Here is an 11,919-nt window from a genome sequence, read left to right on the forward strand (position 1 = left end):
TTAATTTTCCTTCCAAGGACTAAGCGTCTTTTAATTTCATGGCTGCAATCACCATCTGCAGTGATTTTGGAGCCCCCAAAAATAAAGTCTGACACTATTTCCACTGTTTCCCCATCTATTTCCCATGAAGTGATGGGACCAGATGCCATGATCTTGGTTTTTTGAATGTTGAGCTTTAAGCCAACTTTTTCACTCTCTACTTTCACATTCATCAAGAGGCTTTTTAGTTCCTCTTCACTTTCTGCCATAAGGGTGGTGTCATCTGCATATCTGAGGTTATTGATATGTCTCCTGGCAATCTTGATTTCAGCTTGTGCTTCTTCCAGCCCAGTGTTTCTCATGATGTACTCTGCATATAAGTTAAATAAGTAGGGTGACAATATACAGCCTTGAAGTACTCCTTTTCGTATTTGGAACCAGTCTGTTGTTCCATGTCCAGTTCTAACTGTTGCTTCCTGACCTGCATATAGGTTTCTCAAGAGGCAGGTCAGGTGGTCTGGTATTCCCATCTCTTTCAGAATTTTCCACAGTTTATTGTGATCTGGGGACTGCAATTGCTCAATAATTTGTGAGGAATAAGATACTAAAATTTTTAAACTATAGAGGGTATACACAGAGGCTACTGGTTTTGACTCCAACATGTAAAGACCTAGATGTCATCACGTTCATCCTAACAATTAGAAAAAGTTGGAAACACTTAAAATCAATGACTTAGATCCATTCAAGAACTGAGATTATAAATCACTACCCAAACTCTAGAGATATAGGTGAATGCAGAGAATCAGAGCTGAAATATGTTTAGCAAAATTAATACAAAAGTGTAATATACTACAAACAAGTAAGATATATCCCATTAATGCAATTTATTCAACATTTAAAGTGTAATATATGTGGCCCAGGATATTAACAAGCTAAAGAATGAAACTCATATGAACATATTATTAGAGGTAGGAAAAATATTTGACTAAATGCAATCCTTATTCTGATAAACATTCTCTGCAAAATAGGAATTGCAATTAGTTTCCTTAATTTGATAAAGGGCACCTATCAAAATTTATTTTTACAGTTTGACAAAATTGAGAATTTTTCCTAAATTCAGAAAAAAGTGCAGGGATGTTTTCTCTCATCACTACTAATCAACATCACCATGGAAGTCCTAGGATCTATACAAATTAGAAAAAGAGAAGTAATTGTTCTGGTCTATTTTGTTTTGCAAATGACATGAGTACCTATGTATAAAACCCCCAATGAATCTACCCTCACAAATACTTTCTAGTATTCTAATAAGTCAGTATAGCAAGTCACAGCATACAAAACCAATATACAAAAATAATCACTAAACAATTGGATTTTAAAAAATACTATATAAAATTTCCTATTACATTCTGAGGTATAAATATTTTAAAAGTACATATACAACATATATTCAGAAATCTATAAAATGTATATTAAAATAATAATGAGTTCTAAACAAATTGAGAACTATCTCATGTTCATGCATTGGAGGACTCTCTATTATAAGAAGTTGACCTTCTAGAATTTGATTATAGATCTAATCCTATATCAACTGAAATCCTAGTGACCTACTGTATAGACCTCTATAAAGTGTTCTAAAACATGGGGATTCTCCAGGTAAGAATACTGGAGTAGATTGCTATGCCCTTCTCCAGGAGATTTTCCCAACCCAGGTCTCCTGCATTGCAGGCAGATTCTTTACCAACTGAGCCATCAGGGAAGTCTGTTTAAAATATACAAAAGGACAAAAGACCTAGAATAACTTAATATAATATTGAAAAATAACAAAGTTGAAGGACTCACAATATCAGATTTTAGATTTACTGTAAAGTTACAGTACACAGGTTGCATTAGCAAAATAATAGACACCTAGATCAATGGAGGGCTCATCAGGTGGCATTAGTAATAAAGAACCCACCTGCCAATGCAGGAGACATGAGATGCAGGTTAGATCCCTGGGTCGGGAAGATCCCCTGGAGAAGGAAATGGCAACCCACTCCAGTATTCTTGCCTGAAGAATCCCATGGACAGAGGAGCTTGGTGGGCTACAGTGGCTGTGAAGAGTCAGACACAGCTGAAGTGACAGCAGGCACACATGCCCAGATCGGTGGAACAGAATAGAAAGCAAAGAAATAAGACTGTAATGATACAGAAATTACTCTCTGTATTTGTCAAAATTAGTCCATACTTACGGAGAAGGCAGTGGCACCCCACTCCAGTACTCTTGCCTAGAAAATCCCATGGATGGAGGAGCCTGGTAGGCTGCAGTCCATGGGGTCGCTAGAGTAGGACATGACTGAGGGACTTCACTTTCACTTTTCACTTTCATACATTGGAGAAGGAAATGGCAACCCACTCCAGTGTTCTTGCCTGGAGAATCCCAGGAATGGCAGAGCCTGGTGGTCTGCCGTCTATGGGGTCACACGGAGTCGGACGTGACTGAAGCGACTTAGCAGCAGCAGTCCATACTTATATAAATGATTGATGGAATATTTTGTGCAAAGTAATTCGAAATTCATGTAGTTATTTCACCTTCATGATGGTGATTATTAACTTCCCAGTCTTGTGAAGTTGTGCAGAATGACTTCCTTCCAAAGAGTAGAGTGTGGAAAAAGGGAAAAAGTAACTTTACTGTGTTGAAACTTAACCAGTATTAATCAGTCGGGTGACCAAGGCTAACATCAACAATGATTGCATGTTGATAATAGGTACTCTTGATATATAGTGATGAAGTTGATGCTTTCTTTACCTCTGTGATATCCATCTCAAGAACTCCAGTATAACCATGAAAAAACAGGAAAAATGTGAGAGAGACACTCTACAAAATACCTGGTCAGTATTTCTCAGGATTTCTAGGATCACCAAAAACAAAGAAAATATGAGAAACTGTTACAGCCAATAGGAGCCCATGGAGCCAAAACAACGAAAGGTAACATGGTATCCCGGATGGGATCCTAGAACAGACAAAAAGAACATCAGGCAGAAAACAAAGGAAATCTACTTAAAATACTGGACTTCAGTTAACAATAATATATTTGTATTGGTTCACCTACTGTGTCAAATATATGTACTACAATAAAATAAAATGCTAATAGGAGAAACTGGGTTATGGGTACATGGGAACTTTCTGTCTTTTATAAAAGTTTATAAAACTGAATTATTCTAAAATAAAATACTTACTTACCAATTAAATAACAAAACAAAACCAAAAAATACAAGCAAATACTCCACACTTTAGCTTCTCCTTTCAGGCAGAGATACCAGACACATATGGCTCTCTCTCCTGAAACATTATTGAGACTAAAATGTAAAAACAGGTTAGAATCGACCTATAACAACAAATGTCTTCAAATCGTAAGTTAGATGGAGCACATTTAGTGGCTGAAACACATAAAAAGTTACTGTTTAATATAAGCTCTGAGGATATGCAAGAGAAATTGTAGTGCAGTCCTCACACTGATACCCTAATGTGGTCTTGGCTCTGATTCATCAAGTACAAAATTCTTCAAGCGTGAAAGTTAGGGATGAAAACAGAACTCAACTCCAATCCCTTTCTTCCATTTATTCATTATGCAGAATTGAGGCAAAAGCCTGGCAACTCATTTTTCTTTAATGCAGCTGATTAACGAATCTGGAGAAAACTAGGGATCTAGTGTAGATTTTGTTTCCTAGAGAAAAGCCTTCTTCATTCTGGCACATAGAAAGTTCATTTCCTCACAGAAGTCTCTCACCTAAAGCACCATAAATTGAAGTCTAGGAATCAATATACCACATTCTATCATACATTGAGCTCTTGATCAAATTCTGACCTATGGTAGTGATTAATGACTGTTATAAATCCCCGTCTTAATCGTCCGGCTTTCAAGGGGAAAATGAAAGCAGTGCAATCTGTGGCCTCTTGTGGTTGGATGTGGCCCCTGTCACTAGTTCTAGACAATCAGCACCACTTCCAGATTGGAGCATTTAACTGTTGACAGAGGAGTCATTAGAGTTGATTTTCTGCCATAATGATCAATAAAAATCCAAATAGTAAGTGCTGTGGCAGCTCAAGTTCCAAAGTGAGGACAATTTAAAACACAGTATAGACACAAACCCCTGATGGAAATTCAACACGAGCAAGGAATAACCCTTTGTATCAAGCCACTAACTGCTTGTCACTACAGCATAATTTAACTTACTTCTCTTGATGCACCACCTATGGAAAAATACATCAAGAAACGATCCTACTATCAGACTGCCAGGAAACCCAGCCAATTATCTATTTCTTCTCTCTTAAATATAAATATCAGTGGTAATAATTATTCATACACATTAAAAAATATCATAAGGAAGATAATTTCAGAAATAAAGAACATAGATGAATTAATAAGCATTGTAATAAATGAACAAAAAAACAATATAAATAAAAGCCCTAACAAATATGCTAAAAATAATCTGAGAGGAATGGCATTCTAAAAAAATATATATGCTATATGGAGTATAAAGGATATAAAGCCTTTTGAGATTAAAACCACAATCAAAAAATATTAGAAAATAACCACTAACAAAATATATTTGAAACCTGTTCAAATAATTGTACAGCTTTTATAGCAAACACAGCAAAGAAATTATAAATATGGAAAGGTTAAGAGACATAGAGGCTCAGTCTACATTTGATCATTATAATGATATAGAGACATCCCAAGAGTCTACTTTTTACATTAAAATTGCATTTCGAATCTGAGTGTTTCACTCTCTTCAACTTTAATAATTCACATGGTGCCCAATCCTGCTTTTTGTCATAGGAAGTTTTTTTTTTCTAGTTTTCTTTTCTTACTTGTCTTTCCCTTCCTCCCTTCCTCCTTTCCTCCCATGCTTCCCTCCCCTCCTCTCCCACTTTTCCTTGCCCATTATGATAATATGGAGAAATCTCAGACAGTGTCTACTTTTATATTAAAATTGCATTTCATATCTGTTTCACTCTCTTCAACTTTAATAATTAATGTGTTGCCCAGCATTATTTTTTGTCAAGGGAGTTTCTCCTATTCTTTTCCTTCCTTCCTTTCATCTTTTCTTCCCTCCTTTCCTTCTTTCCTCCTTCCTCTCTCCTCCCCTTTTCCTTTCCTCTTTCTGTGTCTTTCTTCTTTCATAGTACCTAATCCACTGGGTTTTGAAAACATGTTCTTTATGTTACAAAGCATGGGCAAACACGACCTCCATGGAATCAAACACAAAAACCTCTAAATATTTTTTTCTTTCTTTAACTAGTTTGGAAATAATGCCAAATTAAAACAAAATAGTAACAGGTAAATGTAAAGGAAGAAAATTCAAGACAAATATCTTATTCCCTTTAAATTATCAAATTGCAATGAAATAAAACTTGACTAGTCGTATATATCAAATATAGTTGAGGTGGAAAATTCAAAACAAAGGCTATTTTATAGGCAGGAATATATGTACCTAGGCAGTGAGCCCCAAACAATAACATCTTTATTACCTTTATCTAAATTTAATCCTTGATGTTTAAATTTGTAGTTAAAATTTTAAAATGTATTTTCCACATGTGAATTATCTCAGAATAGTATGCTTTATATAAATTCCATTTCTAGAGATCAGGAAAAGGGTGACATAGTTGTAACAACAGTAGCTATAATATAGATGCTGTAATGTATGCATTATAATATTGAAAGACATATTTACCTGCCATTTGTAGCCATGCTATCTTTCCATCCTCCTGTCTCTTTAATACTAGTCTTGGCAGGTACTAGATGGCTCATTGAGATTTCCTGTGCTTTATGACCCAAGTTGACAACTGTGACTTCTTCTTTGTGGCGTTCTGATGGTTATGTCATACAAGAATCACCTTATATCATTTGAGAAGCTGCTGACACAGAGCTCTGGTTTGATGGATGACCTGAGCTGCTGCTATTCCCGTCAGAGGTAAGCAGCAAGTTTTACAGGAAATTATTGGAAGAAGATACAGTGAGGGGGAGAAAGAGAAAGTAATGCACATTGCACAAAAACTGACAAAATGATTTGCTTACAGTTCCAAGCTGGTATAGCTGAGAACGGCAGGGAGGGTAAAAATGTCTCATCAATATTTAAAGAGTTGATCATATAACTGACTTGACAGGCCATTTGTAAGGGCAAATTATAGAGCAGAACTGTAAGCTGTGGAGGCCACTGTGCCCTCACTTGCACTTTTCATATTTCAGGTTTACATAAAACATAAAAGAAATACTATCATGCAATTGTTTTATGTTTTTACACCAGAGATTCTCAAACTGTGTTCCCCAGAAGCAGCATCAGTGTGAGAACTTGTTAGCAAGTGCCACGACTAAGACCCCACTCCAGTCTTACTGAATCAGAAACTCTAGGGTGGGTTTAGCAATACATGTTTTAGCAATCCCCCAGGTGCTTCCAATGCAAGTTCAAATTTAAGACCACTGCCTTCTCAAATCAATATTTGCTGTCTTGATTCCCAAACGTAATATCCTATGCACGTATCTTTGATTTTCTCGAAAGATTTATATAAATAATTTATAACAAGAGAAAATAACACTGGCAAGATTAATTAAACTCTATTGCATACAAACACAAAAAAATATACACGTGATATGCAATGCTGCTAATAACTTTTAGCAATATAGTAATTACTTTAAAAACATGGTTACACATCCAAGCTACAGATTGGAAAATACACACCACGTTTAGAGTAGAGTAACTAACTCTCCATTATCAACATGATAATCCCATTCCTCCCTGTAAAATGGCTTACATGTTTATCCAAGCTTGCAGTTTAGCATTCATGGTAATAGAAAGTTCACTACATTGGAAGGCAGCTCGGGGGTTAGCCAATGTACCTGTGTGTGTGTGTGGGCGGGGGGATGTAGCTACATTAAAAAATGTAAACAGAGTTTTAAAAAACATCTGAGAGCCATGGAAGGAATGCAAAGCAAATTAAAACAAACAAACAAACAAACAAAACCTAGAGAAGCAGAACCATTCTTAGGTGAGCAAAAAGTCACCAGAAAGATTTTCCCCTTAGTATATCTGCTGATTCTGGGTGGAGAATTCTGGGCCTTTGATAGAAAAAGAAAGATCAATTGAGTTTTCAGTGGTTCTTTTGAAAAACCTGGAAAATTCAAGTGCCTGAAATGTATTGTCAGTTGTTTTTTTTTTTTTTTTCCTTCACAGAATAATGCTAAATCCTGAGCAAGAAACATTATGGGGAACAAGGCTAAAAGCTTCTACAAAGCCACGGAAATGTTTCCGCAGTCCTTCAGGGTCCAGTGAAGTCGTGGAGAGGAGCAAAACAGGAAGGTAGCTTTCCTCAAAAATATTGGCTCTCCAGTATTACAGAGTTTTCTTCAGGAAAACAGAAAGCAAGCTAGGCACATCAGGCAGAAAGAGTTCGTACCATAAATGATAGGCCTAAAAAAAACTGTTGAAAGAGCTGGAGGAATAAAAGAGGCACACCTGCTAGTATTCAGGCATTCAGAAGGCACGAATTGCTAAAGTCTGCAAGGAAGCGAGGCGCTGCGAGTCCGGGCGGTGGATTTGGCCACCCCGCCCCCGCCGCCCCCTCCAGGAGTGCCCGGGGCCCTCCAGGCGCGCGCACGAGGGGCGCCCAGGCGGCGTGGGAACGCATCCAGGGATCCATCTGTTCTTGTGTTGGAAAGGCCTGAGGACTTCGCTTATGCAGCTTTTGAAGAATTTTTTTTTCCCCCCCGCCCGTTCGGTGATACCAGAAGGGCCATAACCTGGTTCAAACTTCTAAAGGGAAGCAGTGGTATCCAGAAGATTACGACAGTGAAGCACCACATCCGGAAGGGCGTCCCACTAGGCCCGCGCCTGGGTGGGGGTGAACGAAGCCTTGGCCCAGATGGACCGGAACCCTGGCCACTACCACTGTGTTCTCAGAGGAGAGGGGAATGACAGCCTGGAGGAGACCCTCAGAACACACATGAACGGTGCCTTCCCGGACAGCGTGAGGTTCCAGAAGGGCGCGGGCCCCTTCTTGCAGAGGACCCTGTATCACGCGCTGCTAACCGGCCTGCACCACAGCCACGGGGTTGGTTGTTGCAAAGGAGTGAACTTCATAGCAGGATATCTGATTCTGTGGCTATTGGATGTCCCAGTGGACAGAATACTTCCAGAGTACTGCGGCCCCTCGATACTGAGCCCAGGCCAGGCCAGGAGGTCCTTCTGGAGCTGGCGAAGACCAAGCTGCTGGCGGTGGTGGCCAGGAAGGGACAGGCACAGTGTGCTGTGTACTCCGGTTGTGTTGCACAGGTTTGTCTGCCTATTTGTAAACCTCCAGCCCACGTTGCTTCACATCTGGGATAGTCTGTTCAAGCAGGGCTCCAAGGTCACCTTCCAGGAGGCCCTAACCCTCAACAAGCAACATCAGGCATTGATCTTGAAAGTTAACAGTGTCCCCGACATCTCAAGGAGATCACCAGAGGGAGCTTCGTGACGCAGTGCCACACCTTCATGCAGACAGTATTCTCGGAGTCTGGGAGCCTGTCCAGGGCCACCATGACGGGGCACTGCTAACCCGGCTGCTGACACAGGGCTGACTCAGCTGTCTGGGCAAGGGAACTTCCACACGCCTTCTGCTGCCAAGGCCAACACAGCTACACTCCAGCCAGGAGCAAAGCAACTTAATTATCATTCTGTAAAGTTATGACCAACCTAGATAGCACATTAAAAAGCAGAGACATTACTTTGCCAACAAAGGTCCGTCTAGTCAAGGCTATGGTTTTTCCAGTGGTGAGAGTTGGACTATGAAGAAAGCTGAGTGCTAAAGAATTGATGCTTTTGAACTGTGGTGTTGGAGAAGACTCTTGAGAGTCCCTTGGACTGCAAGGAGATCCAACCAGTCTATCCTAAAGATCAGTCCTGGGTGTTCATTGGAAGGACTGATGCTGAGGCTGAAACTCCAATACTTTGGCCACCTCATGCGAAGATTTGACTCATTGGAAAAGACTCTGATGCTGGGAGGGATTGGGGGCAGGAGGAGAAGGGGATGACAGAGGATGAGATGGCTGGATGGCATCACCGACTCGATGGACATGAGTTTGACTGAACTCTGGGAGTTGGTGATGGACAGGGAGGCCTGGCATGCTGCTATTCATGGGGTCGCAAGGAGTGGGACACAACTGAGTGACTGAACTGAACTGAACATACCTCTTTTCTTCATTGTGAGCTGCAAGTCACCTTTCTAGATTTTTTTTTAATCTGAAACATTAATAATATATAAAATTTGAGATGTAAGGAAAAAAACGTGTAATTCACGGGAAGTTGAAACCCTCCATAGTCGAAAGCCCATTTGCCTGGCTACCACTGCTGGAGCTATACTGACCTCTTCTTTACCCCCTACATTCTACATGTGCTTCTTGCTGGTAAGTCCTAAAATGCATATATACCTTTTACACAAAATGGTGGAGATAGAGGACAGGGAAAGATGGGTTAATGAACACAAATATGTATATAATGAATATTTCCTACTGTCCTCATTTCTGTAATTGTTCATAAGGTATTTATACCTCCTGCTATTTATAACTTATTGTATCCATTCCATATCTGCTTTCTCCTCAACCATATGTCTGGATGTGTTTCTAACTTGGTATATATGTAATATTTAAACCTTTTTTGTAGTATTTAAATATAATTTCTTTAATTCAGGACAGTTATGGTCTACAACTCTTTTTTCTATGGTGAATTTCAAAATAAATGTTTATAAAATATATAAATATAAATATGAATTTATGTTTCACCCTATCTCAATAAAAGATAGGATAAAAGATCGTTCTACAGTAAGTAGTATTCTTAAAACTCACAAAATTTCAATGTTAGTGTCGATGAAACTTCACACCTAAGTATTAACTTCACAATTAAATATATTGGTCACAGTTCAGTGGCTTTGTTGTGTCCGACTCTTTGCAACCCTATGAGTCGCAGCACACCAGGCCTCCTTGTCCATCACCAACTCCCGGAGTTCACTCAGACTCAAGTCCATAGAGTCAGTGATGCCATCCAGCCATCTCATCCTCTGTTGTCCCCTTCTCCTCCTGCCCCCAATCCCTCCCAGCATCAGGGTCTTTTCCAATGAGTCAACTTTTCACATGAGGTGGCCAAAGTACTGGAGTTTCAGCTTTAGTATCATTCCTTCCAAAGAAATCCCAGGGCTGATCTCCAGAATGGACTGGTTGGATCTCCTTACAGTCCAAGGGACTCTCAAGAGTCTTCTCCAACACCACAGTTCAAAAGCATCAATTCTTTGGCGCTCAGCCTTCTTCACAGTCCAACTCTCACATCCATACATGACCACAGGAAAAACCATAGCCTTTTCTAGACGAACCTTTGTTGGCAAAGTAATGTCTCTGCTTTTGAATATGCTGTCTAGGTTGGTCACAACTTTCCTTTCAAGGAGTAAGTGTCTTTTAATTTCATGGTTGCAGTCACCATCTTCAGTGATTTTGGAGCCCCCCAAAATAAAGTCTGACACTGTTTTCCACTGTTTCCCCATCCATTTCCCATAAAGTGATGGTACAGGATGCCATGATCTTCGTTTTCTGAATGTTGAGCTTTAAGCCAACTTTTTCACTCTCCTCTTTCACTTTCATCAAGAGGCTTTTGAGTTCCTCTTTACTTTCTGCCATAAGGGTGGTGTCATCTGCATATCTGAGGTTATTGATATTTCTCCCAGCAGTCTTGATTCCATCTTGTGCTTCTTCCAGCCCAGTGTTTCTCATGATGTACTCTGCATATAAGTTAAATAATCAGGGTGACAATATACAGCCTTGACATAGTCCTTTTCCTATTTGGAACCAGTCTGTTGTTCCACGTCCGGTTCTAACTGTTGCTTCCTGACCTGCATACAGATTTCTCAAGAGGCAGGTCAGTTGAATAAAATAATGGTAGGAAACTAAGAAAAGTTAAACTTCAAGTCAAGTATGATAGCATGAGTGCTGTATTTCTATTTAACTGTTAATTGACATTGTTACACACTTAAAAATGCTTAGTATTAAAAATGCACTCTGACTATGGGATAGTTTTTACAATTAAACATCTTAGTGCAGTGGATGCAAAGTTATGTTCTTAATGACTATGAAGAGAATATCTCTGTAAAATAAAGTGTGTCTTTATTGAAACTCTTTTCTTTCTATTTTTTTTTCTTTCAAAATACTGTTGTTTGAGGGAAAAAAAAAAGATTTCTGTCGTGGATCAAAGCTCTGTTCTCAGTGGAATCTCATCAACTCTGCTTGCTAAAGAAGAGGTAAGGAGGCTATGGTGGGCAGTAGGTAGAAATAAAAAGGAGACTAATGCTCAACAGTTTAACAGTTTCGACTATGTTGCATGTAAGATGATTGATTGCTGATGAATCTCCACAGTCTTCTAAATTTCATCCTAATCATAGTATGCCTTTCCGTATTGTATTTCTTTGGAAAGACAATGTTGAGACTAAATTTTCCGTCAAGTTTGCATCAGGTTTTAACAAAGGCTGTGCACTGTTTATCTGAGTCACAACTCTCTTTAGATAAGTTAAAAATTAAAACTTTTCAAAATAGTAAGTAAAAATATACATAAAGAAATAACTTTTTGATGTCTAAGAGGTAGAAAGAGAAGATACAGCGTTAGCACAGGTATAAAATGATCAATCTAATGGTAAGACATCAGTGTTTTCATCAGATTCAAAGCATGTTACGTATCTTTGATGTTAGAAAATCACCTGAGTGTTGTGGAAATTTACTTGCTCTGGAAATCAAAAGTTTTGGGTTCAAACCCTAAACATATACTAGCTCTGTGACCTTGAACAAGCTGAACATACTTCTGAATTTCTTCACAAAATTGTAATAATTGTACAAGTCATGTATTCCTCTCATGCTTGTTTGGCAAACAAATGGTAAAACCATATCA

The 11,919-nt window shown here is 38.9% G+C and overlaps 1 pseudogene; it reads left to right on the plus strand.

Annotated features, from left to right (window-relative positions):
* The first annotated feature begins 5,833 nt into the window (after nucleotides 1-5,833).
* On the plus strand, nucleotides 5,834-8,745 carry LOC133234022 (growth hormone-regulated TBC protein 1-like; annotated as a pseudogene).
* Nucleotides 8,746-11,919: the final 3,174 nt, after the last annotated feature.

This window comes from Bos javanicus, chromosome 21, assembly GCF_032452875.1.
Source record: "Bos javanicus breed banteng chromosome 21, ARS-OSU_banteng_1.0, whole genome shotgun sequence".
In the NCBI taxonomy this organism is placed as follows: Eukaryota; Metazoa; Chordata; class Mammalia; order Artiodactyla; family Bovidae; genus Bos; species Bos javanicus.